This window comes from Pezoporus occidentalis, unplaced genomic scaffold, assembly GCF_034315485.1.
Source record: "Pezoporus occidentalis ecotype Australia unplaced genomic scaffold, CSIRO_AGI_Poc_V1 ctg53, whole genome shotgun sequence".
NCBI lineage: Eukaryota > Metazoa > Chordata > Aves > Psittaciformes > Psittacidae > Pezoporus > Pezoporus occidentalis.
The window spans coordinates 4,371,540-4,385,462 of NW_026915866.1; the positions used below are offsets into that span (position 1 = coordinate 4,371,540).

At 37.3% G+C, this 13,923-nt stretch overlaps 1 protein-coding gene across 2 annotated transcripts in view; it reads left to right on the forward strand.

Moving 5' to 3' along the window:
• GRID2 (glutamate ionotropic receptor delta type subunit 2) overlaps nt 1-13,923 on the forward strand; it is a 735,631-nt gene that overhangs the window by 582,551 nt on the left and 139,157 nt on the right. The window lies entirely within an intron of this gene.

Consider the following 13,923-nt stretch of genomic DNA (forward strand, 5'->3'; position numbering starts at 1 on the left):
CCACCTGTGAACTACACTACAAATCAAGGTTCATTTGATTTTGCTCAGCAAAGATGAGAGGCAAGGATTTTGTAAACTGGATAAAAAAGGGAGGAAGCAGATCGTTATTTAAACTTATGAGCTAATAACAGTATTTTTCACAAGCGGTTCCTTTGACTGATGATACTTTCCCTCAAATGCCAGAAATCAGGAAGATAAAATATCATTTCTACCTCATCCACAAACTGTAATGGCTGAGAGGAAGGCAGGCAGGCATGCAGACAGACACTGACATAAAATCCAGGTACTAACCAAAAGCCTGAGAAGTTGAACAGTGCAGGTGCCAGGATTGCAAAGTGCTAATTATTTCTAACCTCTTCTAATCTTTGGATATCCACAGATGTTGCTGCCACTCCTGTGGGTGACAAAGATTTAGGGTGCTTACCTTCTAGCAGTTTCTCTTACTGCTCTTAATATGCATAAGTAAGGATTATTCATGAGGATATGGTGGCTTCTAAATAGGTTTCATTAGCATATCATTACTTCAAACTTATATGTTGCTATAGGATAAATTTAGAAAGCATTTGCTTGTTACTAATTATAGATTGGTTCCCATCTTTATTCACATAGCTTATTACAATGGTGCAATTATGTTATTTTTCCTGGAATAGAATGAATAAATAGGTACAATATTTGAATTTGAGTAGAGTCTTGGCTGGGATGCTGTAACACCTGAAATGAAGCAAAGCTATAAAAAAAAAGTACTAATACTTGTTTTATCTCTTTTTAAAATTAGATTTTTAATCTCCCTATTTGTTGTTATTCAATTTATAAAAACTTGGTTCCTAGAAATACTTGGGCAGTAAAGACACTGACTAGAATTTCATTAAGCCCTATTCATTTTACAGCTATTATCAAAGGACATCTCCTTTTAATGCCATTAATTTTGCAAAATTAAACTTGCAAGTTTTAGTTTGGACAGATCAGCAGAACTCTTTCATGTAAATCAAGACCGTACTAATAGGTGGAAGTGTTCATCTGATTTCGTATCTTCTGGATAGGGCAAAACTGAAGATTTATATTTAACCTGTTCACTGAAAATGTGCAATTCTTGCAGGAGGGATTTCACCCATCATCTTTGCTCTACCAATGATCTTTATCAGACTTCCTTTTCCATCTTTTTCCAAGTTCTTCAATTAAGTCAGTACATCTCTGTTAAAACTGAAGAATCTATTCTTGACTATGTTAGTAGTTGTTACTAATTCTGCCAGTTTCTAACAGTATGGTCTTGTCGTGGTTTAAACCCAGTCAGGCAGCTCGTTCACTCACTCCCCCCCCTTCTTTCCCTCCCCCTACTCCTGGAGGGATGGAGAGAAGAATTGAAAAGAATGCAACTCCCATGGGGTGAGATAAGAACAGTTTAGTAACTAAGGTATAACACAAATCACTACTGCTACCACCAATAATAACAATGATAAAGGAAATAACAAGGAAAGAGAATACATCACCTCAGCACCAGCCGACTGATAACTCGCCCGCCCCCCAGCCCGACCAAGCACCAACCGATACCTCCTCCAACCCTGCAGCCTCCCAGCCCTTCCGGCTAACTCCCAATTGCATCCTGGGCATGACGTGCTGTGGTATGGAATACCTCTTTGGTCAGTTTGGGTCAGGTGTCCTGTCTCTGCTTCCTCCTGGCTTCCCCTCCTCCCTGGCAGAGCATGAGGCTCACAAAGTCCTTGGCCAAACCAAAACATCCTTGTTATCAGCTCTGTTCCCGAGCCGAAAGTCAAAACACTGCACTGCACCAGCTACCAAGAAGGGGAAAAATGACTGCTACTGCTGAACCCAGGACAGGTCTTGATCTGGGAAAAGAAGGCAGCTTGTGTTAAAATTAAATAATGATACCTTTGAATATGAATAGGTTTTCCTTTTCATTGAGATTTCAGAAGTTAACATTAATTTGTTATTTTTTTTCTGTTAACATTTCAAACCTCTTGTGTCTTTCTAGATACGAACCTTCTCTTCCAATTTCATTTTGTTATGCCTTCAGGTTGAAAAGGACACATGCTAAAAATTGCAGTAGAATTTGAGAGGATAGCAGCTGAGTTATACTGTATTATACTTACTATGAAATGAAACTTTCTGCAGTCCAAAAGTGATAAATTATTGTGATTAATTTCCCTAAAGCAGTCCTTCAAAAAAACAAGTGCCGAAGAATTCCCATCATCTGCATCCATCTACTAATTCCTTGTCCTAGATAAATTTAATAATTATGGGCTACATATCTGCAGATTTAAAACAAAATCTCTTTGCGAATATGACAGAATATTGTATGTCCCCAGATTGGAAATCTCTGGTTGCTTTTGACAGTGAATCCTGGCTCCTCTGAAATTAATTGGAATACTCTCCTTTGCACAAATAGAAATAAGAAATAGTTCTTTGAGTTTTATTCTAAGGGGAACTATAGTCATGCTTGTGTACATGTGATTCAGCATTTTAACTTGACTTGAATTAGTACCACACTTTCTACACTTCTAGAAAAGTTTTCTCTTGTCATTCTTAAATATCAAATGTCTGTCTCGGGCTCTTCCCCAGATGTAGTTGAAGTTTAAAATTCATGTTTGACAAGTTACTTTTAAGTTCAAGTGACCTGCTGGTGAATTTCTGAAATATATTGTGAGTTTCTGAAACACAGCTCGATCAAAGGTCACCATAATAACCCCAAATGAATTCAGTATTTTGACTGAACAATGGTCCAAGAACAAATTTAGCTAAATATCCATTTTGTCTATTTCAGCTTATCCTCTTTTTTCAGCTGCTCTTTTTTATTGAAAGGGAGCTAGAATACAGCACATATTATATCATTTTAGTAACAGTGGCAATTAATGAATTATTCATATGAATGTTAAGCCATCAGAAATGGGATGAGATTTGGCCTATTTGACAATGAAAAGGCCAGCAGGTATTCACAAAATCATGTTTCTAAAAAAGCCCCTGTTGTGTGAAAAAGGAAAAAGCTTGAAATTCCATGTTTTAAGGAATTAACACCTTGATTGAAAAGTACAGATCCTTTCCTGAAAGCACATAAGGTAGAACTTGCTAATAGTGCAAAATATATTTGTGACTTTACATGAAAATTCAATACAGTTCCCAAACAGGAGGCATTTATTTTCATATCTGGACAGTTCTGCAAATGGAGGCAGGATGAAGGAAAGAAAAACAGTAGCAATACTGAATTATGCTTTGCCATACATCCCTATGTGCCATTTCTTGAGAGTTATTGCCTGGGTTACTTGTACAGAGCTAGGTGGACCAGAGACAGTTTGGTCACCCTTGGCTCTGCGTGCACACTATGGGACATGGTACAGTCCCCTTTCACTGTGGGACATGGAGAGGGCTGGCAGAAGGGCAGCCAAGCATAGCAAAAGAATAAAATAAAGTGTTATTTACACTAGGGAAAATATATGGGCTAGTTTAATTCTCAATGGTTGGCATTAAATGCATGAGCATTTGTTGCCCAGATTAGGAAAGAAACAAACCTGAAAGCAGACAGTATCTTTAGGGACATGAGCTGGCCAGAGGTCTGCATCTCCAGGCCCTTTTTCTATTGAACTTACCACTTGGAGAAGATGAAAAGTAAGATATGAAGCTGAGTCTTGGCTTTGAAAGCTGTCTTTGGGATTTGACTTCCAACACGGGTTTAAACAAAATTTTAAATGTTGTTTCCAAAAAGCTGAAGTAGCTTTCAGAGTGATAGGAAAAGGAGACATATAAGAAAGATCTAAAAAACCCAGTGTTTAAACACATAGAGAGGAACAAACAGGGTAAAAATAAATGGCAGGACAAAACTATTGGTGAATGATTGTAAAATAAAGATCAACTGAAGCAAAGATTATGTGTTGGATAACTCAGAAAATACTGAGGTAGTATTTTGTAATAGTGCACAATCAGAATAGTCTGATACATAATGCCTCTTCCATTTTCTCCCAATTTTTGGTGCTCACTTTTCTCATGTGGTCCTCATCACTTTCCCCACTTTCACAATTGAATGGTGTGTACTTCTGTGAATAATTCTTCATTCTGTAATGCTTCACTTTCTATGCACCTGTGCCTGCAGTCTTCTAAAGAATAATTCTTGTTAAGGTATGCATTATGTTAAACTATGTGTTGTTCTGTGTTTCAACATTATTGCCTTATTGGACTATAGTGCACCATCGTACATTTTCTGCAGCAGCAGAAGTTCCTTAGGAGGTGGTAAGGTTAAGAGACATTACATGATTATCTTCAGTAGCTGCAGTATTTGTGGTTTGAGCAAACATATTTCACTTTTTTACCTGTAAGGGATGAATTCATCTTTGGCTATTCACACACCAGATGGCTGTTAACACAACAGAGCTGGAATGGCAAAGCTGTGGCTGATGCAGTTTATTCTATCTGGATTCTGTCATATAATCTCTATATACACTGAATCAGTAATGTTTTTAATGGTACACCGTGTGCTGTAGTTAAAATATTTCACAAATACTTCAAGTTTTAGAATATCCTATTGCTAGTTGTAAAGAATGCAAAATTTCCTAGGCAGCAACAAATCCCTGTGTCTTAATTCCTCTTCCTTATTGCTGCTATTATCCGTCTTTGAAAGAATGTTGGAAAGAATGGAACTTTTATAGGTAAACATGTCGAGAAAAATGCTCAGTGAAATGATGGGAAATGATAGCAACAGTGGTAGAGGAGTTAATTTCATTGGTAAATGAACAAAATCATCAGGAGTAATGATGCATGACAGGATTAGGCTCACTATTTACTATTCTTCATACGTACCCTGGCTGTTGACATGAAAGCTGTCATTCAGTATGAGATATGTATGAGGAGACTAGCTTTCACTCACAGAAGAGTATTGGAACATCTTTGGTATTGGAATATCTTTTCATGGGGCAGATTTTCCAATTTGGAAACCTGAATTCATATTTCAGGGCATGATTCTGGACAAGCATTTATTGAGACTGAAATTCTGACATTAAAAAAATTATTCATTTTTGCAGGATTCAATAGTTTGCTTATTCCTAATGTAAGGAGGACTTTTTTAAATGGCTTGGGATGTATACTGACAATATGAATCAGTTTTAGTCTCCTAAAAAGTTATTGTCATATCTTTAAAACTTAAAAAATCAAACTTAATTGCTCTTTGTTTGGTCAAAAGTTTTCTCAATGATTTTAAGGATAAGCAAACTTAATAGTAACAGCAATTTTTTTCCCATCACAAGGTACATGTAGCTCTCAGAGCTCCTATTACTCTTTCTAGTGATAGGAATACTTAGGCGATCAGTTGTAAGAAGGCTGTGGAGTCTGCTTTGTCAGAGGTCAGTCCAGAAAGAGTAGATTCATGTTTGTCTTGCTTAGTCTAGGTACTTTCATCCTGAGTCAGAGAAAGGGAACAGGGTTTTAGAGATTCTTTCTAGCTTGCATTTCCATAATACCGTATCTATTTCTAGGCAAATAAAATGTTACTGGAGTAAAGGAACATAGTAGTATGTATAGAGAATTACAATCTAAGGAGAGGGGTTTGCAGGAGCAGTTTGCATTGACCTAACTCTCCTTGGAAACTTTAGTCAGAATTATTTGTAATTAAGGGTTGTTTTTTTTAATTACAGAGCTTGCAGAAAATGCAATAGTCCTCTTATCCCCCGGCTCTATATAATGTGTTTTATACCGCTTCTTAAGTAAAGATTTCATCTGACGAACACAATGGTTAGAAACAATTTAATTGTTAAAAGAAAAAAGGCACTTTTCTTGCATTTCTAAGGCTGATTATTATCTCATGCTCTTCACATAAAGACTTTCATTTCTGAAATTAAGGAAAGACAATTAGACTTCAGTTGAGCTAGCTATTGTTAGAAAGGAAGGATATACTAGCTCTATGGTGAGCCAACTTTTTCACCACCCTCATTGTAAAAAATTTCTTCCTTATACCTAGTCTGAATCTACCCTCTTTTAGTTTAAAACCACTATCCCTTGTCCTATCACAACAGGTCCTACTAAAAAGTTTGTTCTATCATCTCAGAGAAAGTGGCAGTATTAAAGCAACAAAGCAGATGGGAGTGGAATTTGCGCATTTCTTTCTTGGTGACTAAGAACAATGACCCATAAACAGAAGTGGAAGAAAGTAAGGTTCCTAAAGTGCCTCCTGCCCTCAGCCATCTGCCCTGCTTCTCTTCTGAGGGTTGTCAGCCCCATTTAGATTTACTCTACTAGGCAGAAAATGGGGGCAGGAGCCATTTCAGCTCCCTTGCAGCTAATCAATGTTGATAACTGAGCACCATAATTGGCACAACTGCACCCATCAAGGCAGAGTGTGCCTTGATTAAGTATTCCTTGCTTTGCCAGAGATTTAGTTTTGATATAGCCTCCTCCCTTTAATTTTCCCATTCTGTTTTCCTCTGTCTGCAAGCATTTGCATTTATATTTGGGTTTCTTTTGGAAAACACTGATTTTTTTTCTCAGGTGCTACTGTACCATGGTGAGATTACCTCAAAATATGAATAATTAAAATAACTATTATAACAGAATCTGATATCCCTTGATAGAGGCAGAGCCTATCTTTCCATCACTTTCCCCGTATCATACCTGTACACAGGCCAAACTGAAATTGCTACTGACTGGGCACAGGTTACTTTTAATAGCTGGTTTATGTCCCTTTGAGCTACCTAGCTTGTATTAGAACAGATAGGTCATAATCCTTATAGCTATTCATACTGGACATGCCTACTTTGATTGTTAGTTTTACATGCTTTAATTTCAGAATCTGCTGGGAAACCCAGCCCCTTTTGCTTTCAAATTAATACTTCCAATCCATTTTTCTAAAGTAGCAGGTGCTATATACTAGATGAGGTGAATGTCGAGGAATTCAAATGTTTTGGAACCTGGCAGGGGCCACAGTCTGACAGCAAGGTAGGTCAAACACAAAATCTGGTAGGACCAGCCTAACTCACCTGTATGTCAAAGGCTACCTCTCAAGGCTCCTTAGCTCTTCTCCTCTCACTGACCCTTACACATCTGCTCTGTGGGTGTGTTTGTGTTCCAGAATGATCATATAGTTCACAGAGCACACAGGAAAATTGACTTTTAGCCAGAAAGTGTTTCTTACTCTGATTGTAATTATCCATACTATGCAAGACAGAAAAGGAGGTGAACTGCCTGACAGTGCAATGTCATGAAGTACTATGTGAATTCGTTATGAATAGGAGCTCTTGTATGGCGGCTGGAAGAAGTATAATGCTGCTCCCAGCAGGTTTATATACCCATACTACATTTTTGCTAATTCCAGGATCTGAGCTAGCTACGTTATAGCTAGTGTTGTGCTGTTTAGACATACTCTGAAACACTCCGTTTCCAGTCTCAATTCATATTCCTATCCTATAACTATAGTGGTTCAGAAAGAGCTATTGGGTGCATGAAGTTATTGTGAATTAAAATCAATACACAAAGCTTGGCCACATCTTAATTGACCATTGCCATAGATTGCTTTGAAAGAAGCCTTAGCCCTATTGCAGGGCAATTGGAAGCCTTGGGGAGGTGGGCTAACATTTTGTTTTGGTTGTTTCTTCTAAATAGTACTAAACTAAATAGCATAATAAATTCAGAAGCCACCATTCCATTCAGGAGAAAAAATATTGTTTAAAGTACTGTAACTAAAAGCACAAGCTCACGTCTTGTTGAAGATGACAGTAAAGCTGTCATTTAAAAAAATGAAAGACTAAGCACATGCATCAGGATAGTGGTAAACAAAGGCCAAATGTAAAATACCTTTCCTTTAATATTGTATTCAGCTTCTGGGACATGAGCTAGCTTCTTGCTGCAGACAAGGAGACTTTTCTGTTAGTACAACTGACTTTCTAATCAGTATATTTGAGAAGCACGGGATCTGAGAACAGTGTTTTTCAATATCGTTACACAGCCCGTTGACACAATAGGATATTGAATGAGAAGCATACCTTAATTATCCAAGATTTTGTAGGCTTGAAACCTTCATCTTTGTTTTAGTGCTGTTTGGGGTGGGGATTGTGTTATGTTTTGCAGCAACTTTTATAACCGTTGCTAATGGGAGAATTTCTGTAATGAGAGAATGAAATGTTTCAATTAAAATTTGGTCATTGATTCTAACATGAAGTAATGTACATTGCTGTTCAATTAAAAATAACAAGCTGTTGTTCTGTTTCCAGCCAAATAAAATCCGCAAAACAGTGGTCAATAAAGCACTTGAGGAAAATAAGTGTTGAGGGCTACATATTTCACTAAAATCTTTTGGGGAAAGAAATGCAAAATAGCTAACAATTAAAAGCAAGGGTTTAATTATTTTATGAGTCAAGGAAAATGTAATTATGCCTAGCAACAAGACAGTAGCATCCTGTGCTTGAAAATGTTTTGGTTATGGTTTATGAGACATTGCTTCTTGTTGGTTATAATGGCTCTGCTTTGTTATCCAGCAGCCATTGGAAGGGAATTGAGAGAACCACTAATGAGAGTCAATTTCAGTTTTGGGAGCAGTTTCTTAATATTTGCAGGTGATAGGAGTTTTAAAGAGTCACAGTGAATGTTTATATCATGCAATTGCCAAGTCTCTTGGCAACTGGGCTATGTGAATCACTTAATGTGTCTGTCCAGTGTTCCTAGTCAGTGCTGAGCACAGATGGACAGTCTTGCCCACAACTGAGCTTCATTTCTTGCTTCTGTATTTTAACACTTTCTTTCTACTTTCAGTGGAGAAGGGAGGATTTAATGAATACAGGGTCCCTTTAATGAATGCAGAGTGTCAATATTAAAGTATTATAATCCATTGTGTTCAGAAATTTCTGATGAGTGGACACAGAGGTCATTTTCATATGTTTTGTGAATTCTAATGACCCATATAATTACCTAAGTTCAAACCTCTCTTCCAAACATAGTTGAAGCCCATACGGCCATCCGTCTGCAGTTTTAGAGTCAAGGCCCAACATGTGTTGTAAATCCCAGCAGTGATCGATTTCTCTGATCTGAAATGCCAGTAACTTTTTGTTCGCTTAATAATTTCTGTATAGCCAATTGGCTAGGAAGTTTTTCTGCCTGTGCTAAGGAGAAAAAAGGATTCAGATGTGCCAGAGAATAATCCTAAATGTTCTGTTTTGCTTTCCCATTTATAAAGTATGTGCCAGAATATTTTTTTTTAGCATTTTTATCATTAAAGCAAGCATCAAACTCATAAATGAGTGCAGCAGAGCAGTGTGCCATGGTTTTGTATAGTTTCTAACCTGAAATAAGTCTCAGCTTAAAGCCACAGCATCCACCCTTGTAATTACAGAGAAAATCTGCCCTGTTGCCCATTCAGGGATCTCCTGACATTATGGTGTGCTCATAAAATCATTAACAGCTTCATTGAGACCACCACAGGCCACTGAATGCAACATTTTCTTCTCTCACATATTTATTTAGTGCTTTGTTGAAGATTTAAATGATGCTTTTTCTCTTCTTTCAAGAGAGTTTTCTGTGATTTGTCCAAAAAGAGAGAATCTGCGAAAAAAAAAATACCAGAACCTCCAAAACCTGATTTTCATTGAAGAAATAAACGATGACTCTCAAAGCTTGGAATTTAAAGCTACTATTCCAATAGTTTCCACAAATCATCCTGAATAGAGACTCTGGGTTTAGGGATATGCTTTTTCCCTATGTGTAAGTTGTCCCTGAATGCTTACACATTCTTGCTTTCCCTCTTGCTTTCCCTCCTTGCCTCCTCTAAGGCCAGAATTTATTGCTTGACTTTATCACCCACCTCTGTAGCACACTTACAAATCAATGATTCTCTTTGATTGTCTAATTAATTAGCATAAGTTAAACTCAGAGTAATTGTTCTTTTCCGCTATTTAGCTGAAGTATTGCTCCTTCTATTTCCAAAGGTGAAGGTCCTCTCAGCCCAAAAGCTTTTCTCTTCTTCTTTATTTTTAACTTTATTAGGTGGTTTAGTAAAGGGTATTAAAAGATTACTTGAGATCAACTACTGCATCCAAATTATTGAGGCATGTCTGCAAATTTCATCAGAGTAAATAAAAACTCTATTTTCTTCTTCCAATCTTAGACTCTTGAAGTGCTTACAAAATCTGCTGTTACTTCATGTGCACCAGAACCTAAGTCCTAAATTGCATGAGAAGGTAGCTAGGTGATCTGGTGGAAAGATGATGTGTGGCTTTTCAGTGTGTAACTTCTTCCTTGAAAGGTTTTATACACCCAGTGATAATGAGTACATGAATGGAGATGAGTGTTTTTGCGAGTTGCTTCTCCAATGTCCTTGTACTATCACGTCATTTTTTCCCAACACTTTCAGGTTTTTATGCCATGTTGCTTTAACTTGGGTCTGCCTTTAGGCTTCTTAATATAGTGGGAGTCAGATAGTATTTTGCAGCTTCTCTTGCTCAGGGGTTAGTCATCTCTTGAACCAGATTTTGCATTCTTACAGTTTTAAAAAGCAATATTCACAGCTTCACCCAGTATCAGGGGGAGCCTTATTCTCTACAGCTACCTGAAAGGAGGTTGTAGTGAAGTGGGGTTGGTTTCTTCTCCCAGGTAACAAGTGACAGGACAAGAGGTAACGGCCTCAAGCTGCCTGCGCCAGAGAAGATTTAGACTGGATGTTAGGAAAAATTTCTTCACTGAAAGAGTAATAGGTTATCAGAACAGGATGGCCAGGGAAGCAGTGGAATCACTGACCCTGAAAGTGTTCAAAAACAGTGTAGATGAGGCTCTCGGTAGCATTGTTTAGTAGTGTCTTGGCAGTCCTGGGATAAAGGTTGGACTTGATCTTAAAGATTTTTTCCAACCTAGTTGATTCTATGATTCTAATATAAACTTTACCTCCATGCTACTGATTTTCATTTTGTTGCAGGCTGTGTGGTGCTTATCTGTCTACCAGGGTTAACCCACAATACTGTGTGAAATCCTTTTGATCCACATCAAGTCTTAAATCTATCCTCCTCTTATCAGGGCAGCACATCTTCGATCCTGAGAAGAAAGCAGCCAGTGAAAACTGTGCAGCTGTTCTGAGAAGGAACCCTTATCATGGGCTTAGTAATGCTACATTCAGTTGAAAAGGAAGCACACTGAGGGTAAAGTAGAAGGAAAATAGCTTCCCTATTAGAAGGATCTCCACTGAGGCTGGATGCAAAGCCATCCCCTAAATACATCTGACAGCTATGGAGCCCAGTGAGGCAGATCATCCATCTAGCAAAATCAAGAAGTTAAGGGAGAGAAATCCATTCATGTCCTTTTTTTCATTCCTTCCTTTCTTCAGTCATGCAGATTGTGACATCTTTGCTTTTCAGACCTCCTGGACTTTACAGGCTGTAAAGTCTGCTCTTGCCTCACAGAGGCTCATCAGTCCCCTATAGAAGTGCTCCAAAAGTGGAAGAAAAGGAGAAGCAGGAACAGTGGATTTCCTTCGGTGACTTCACTGCATCCAGGAATAACTTAGGTTTGAAGGGACCCTTGGGTGGCATCTGTGTGAAGCAGGGTTAGTGTTAGAGCAGGTTATTCAGGACTGTCCAGCTGAGTTTTGAGTATCTGCAAGGATCGTGATTGTATGGCTTCTCTGAGCTAGACCTGCTTACATAGTCTTAATTACCACTTGCCTTGGAGAGAAAATGTATCTGGATTTTCTTGAATTTGTTAGGATAGAATGGAAGCTTCATCATCCAGGTGAATTTTGCCACCTCCAAATTCATCAGTTAGCTTGGCACTTTTGACACCTATTTTCTATAAGCTTATGTTTTGTTCTTATTATTTTTCTGTTCAGTAGGTGAGAAATGTATAGGCTGGGTTTGTTTTGCACATTTTCTTTCTACAAGATCTGCCTTCTTAAGGATGGAGACAATCATTTTAACACCAATATTGAGGGCACGTATATGGCTTTCCATAGGAACTCCCTTAGCACCCTCTTAGTGTACAAAAGGACAGCAGGCATAGCTTCAGCCTGCAGCATTTAAAGGGGGAAAAATTAAAGATAAATATTTTTGTCCTCTTTCAATGCCTTTTCAGAAATGTAAACAGTTACAAAAAAAAAAAGAAAACACAAACGCATAGCAATAGATCTGGTTTGTTTGGGTTGGAATATGATTAAATATTTTGCTGCTCCAGGCTTCAACAGAAATTGAGAAGTATTAGTTGGTTTGCATAAAGCTATTTGACTATTTATATTTTGTTAAATCTATAGCACACTGGACATTGGGGCTTTTTTGGCAAATCTCTCATCAGTAAACAGTATTACATAGCTTAATAAAAGACTGAAATTAGTCATGACAAGCTGCATTTTAAACAGTGCTTTAAATCAGTACAATTAGAAATTGCTTTGTAACTAACTGAATAAAAATTCAGTTTATGAGCAATTATTTTCTAATAACTTAGAAGTGACAGGAATAAATCCTTTCTAATATGAAAATTATCAACTCCCAAAATACCCTTTGTACACACAAATCTTGAGACTTCTGTGCATAGTTTGCTTAGATTGATAAATTACAATTTTCTTTTTTTTTGTTGAAACTTTTTTTCAGTAGTTTTGAGTCTGTATGAAGGGAATCTCTCATCAAAGTGAGCAGCAAAGCTCAATTCATTCTGTGTTTTCATTTAGGAGAGGCTTTCATCAATTTAGTCTTAATTTCATCAATATAGTTGAAACCCAGGCACTGGAAAGCTACTTAAAAAAAAATCACATGCACTTGCTGGCCTTCTTTTTTATTCCATTTGGCTGATTTTGGATAATTTATAAGAAAGAAATTCTGAGAACTGGGAAATAATAGCTTGAGACAGTCAACCCCTTCCTGCTTTTTTGTTTATTGGTGTTTTTTTTTAATTTGTTTATTTGGGTTTTGGTTTTGTTTCTTTTTTTTTTTGGGGGGGGGGGTTGGTTTGGGGGTGGTTTGAGGGTTTTTTTCTGGTTTTTCTGCAGACAGATAAGAGCCTCCTGCCAGTGCAGTCTGGTCGCATGCTTGCTTCTTTGGCAGCATCCTCAGCATGTGGCTGTCTTCATGAACTTAAGCATTTAGAAATGGTGCTTTCTTATTCCAAGAACATCCTGCCTGCATTTCAGTATTTGTTCACACAGACTGACATCCTACCAAACTAAAAATATTTAGGTACAATGCTTCAGGAGATACAATTAAAGTTTGGGCCACAAATACTACAGGAAAACAAATCTGTTTTCTGTATGCTTGTGGATTATGCAGACTGGGAGAAATTGGTCAGGAAGTGATTTAATGTGCTTGTCATGGCCAAGCCACAATGAGTTAGAACTAACTTTTTGCACTACACAGTAGATGTTTCTGATAAACTCATACTAAATTACAGCACCATTTAAAGAATTAAAAGGCAAAAATGTAGCGTAGTTAAAAAAAATTGGTGTTACAGTTCCATCATCGTTTTTGGAGGGATTTGATGATTTTGCTCTTACTTGGGTAGATCACAGGTGTTCTCAGAGAAAATGAAGAACAAAAATAAGTAAGATTCATCTATGGCAAATATTTTTTTTTGTCTTCAGAAGCATGATGTCTTTTCGTGTTTCATTAAAAAGAAAAGGAGAATGTCTGCTAATTAAATTCTCAATAGAAAGTGTAATAGTGGAGGAGGGAAGATAAAATTAGCCAAGAAGTAATTTCTTTCTGAAAATTTTATTAGAAATATTAATTAAAAATAAATATTAATAAAAATTAGCCAAAAATAATTTATTTCTGAAAATTTTAATTGAAATACTAATTAAAAAAAAAAAAGAGAAAATAAGATGTTGGGGGAAAGGAAAAGCAAAGCATATTGTTAGGAAGTCTTACCAGCCAATTCCAACTTTCAGTATCTATTTGTATCCTTTATGATGACCATCCCCCACAGGGGACATGGACTCTCCTGGTGTCCCTCCCCATGGCAGGGGGGTTG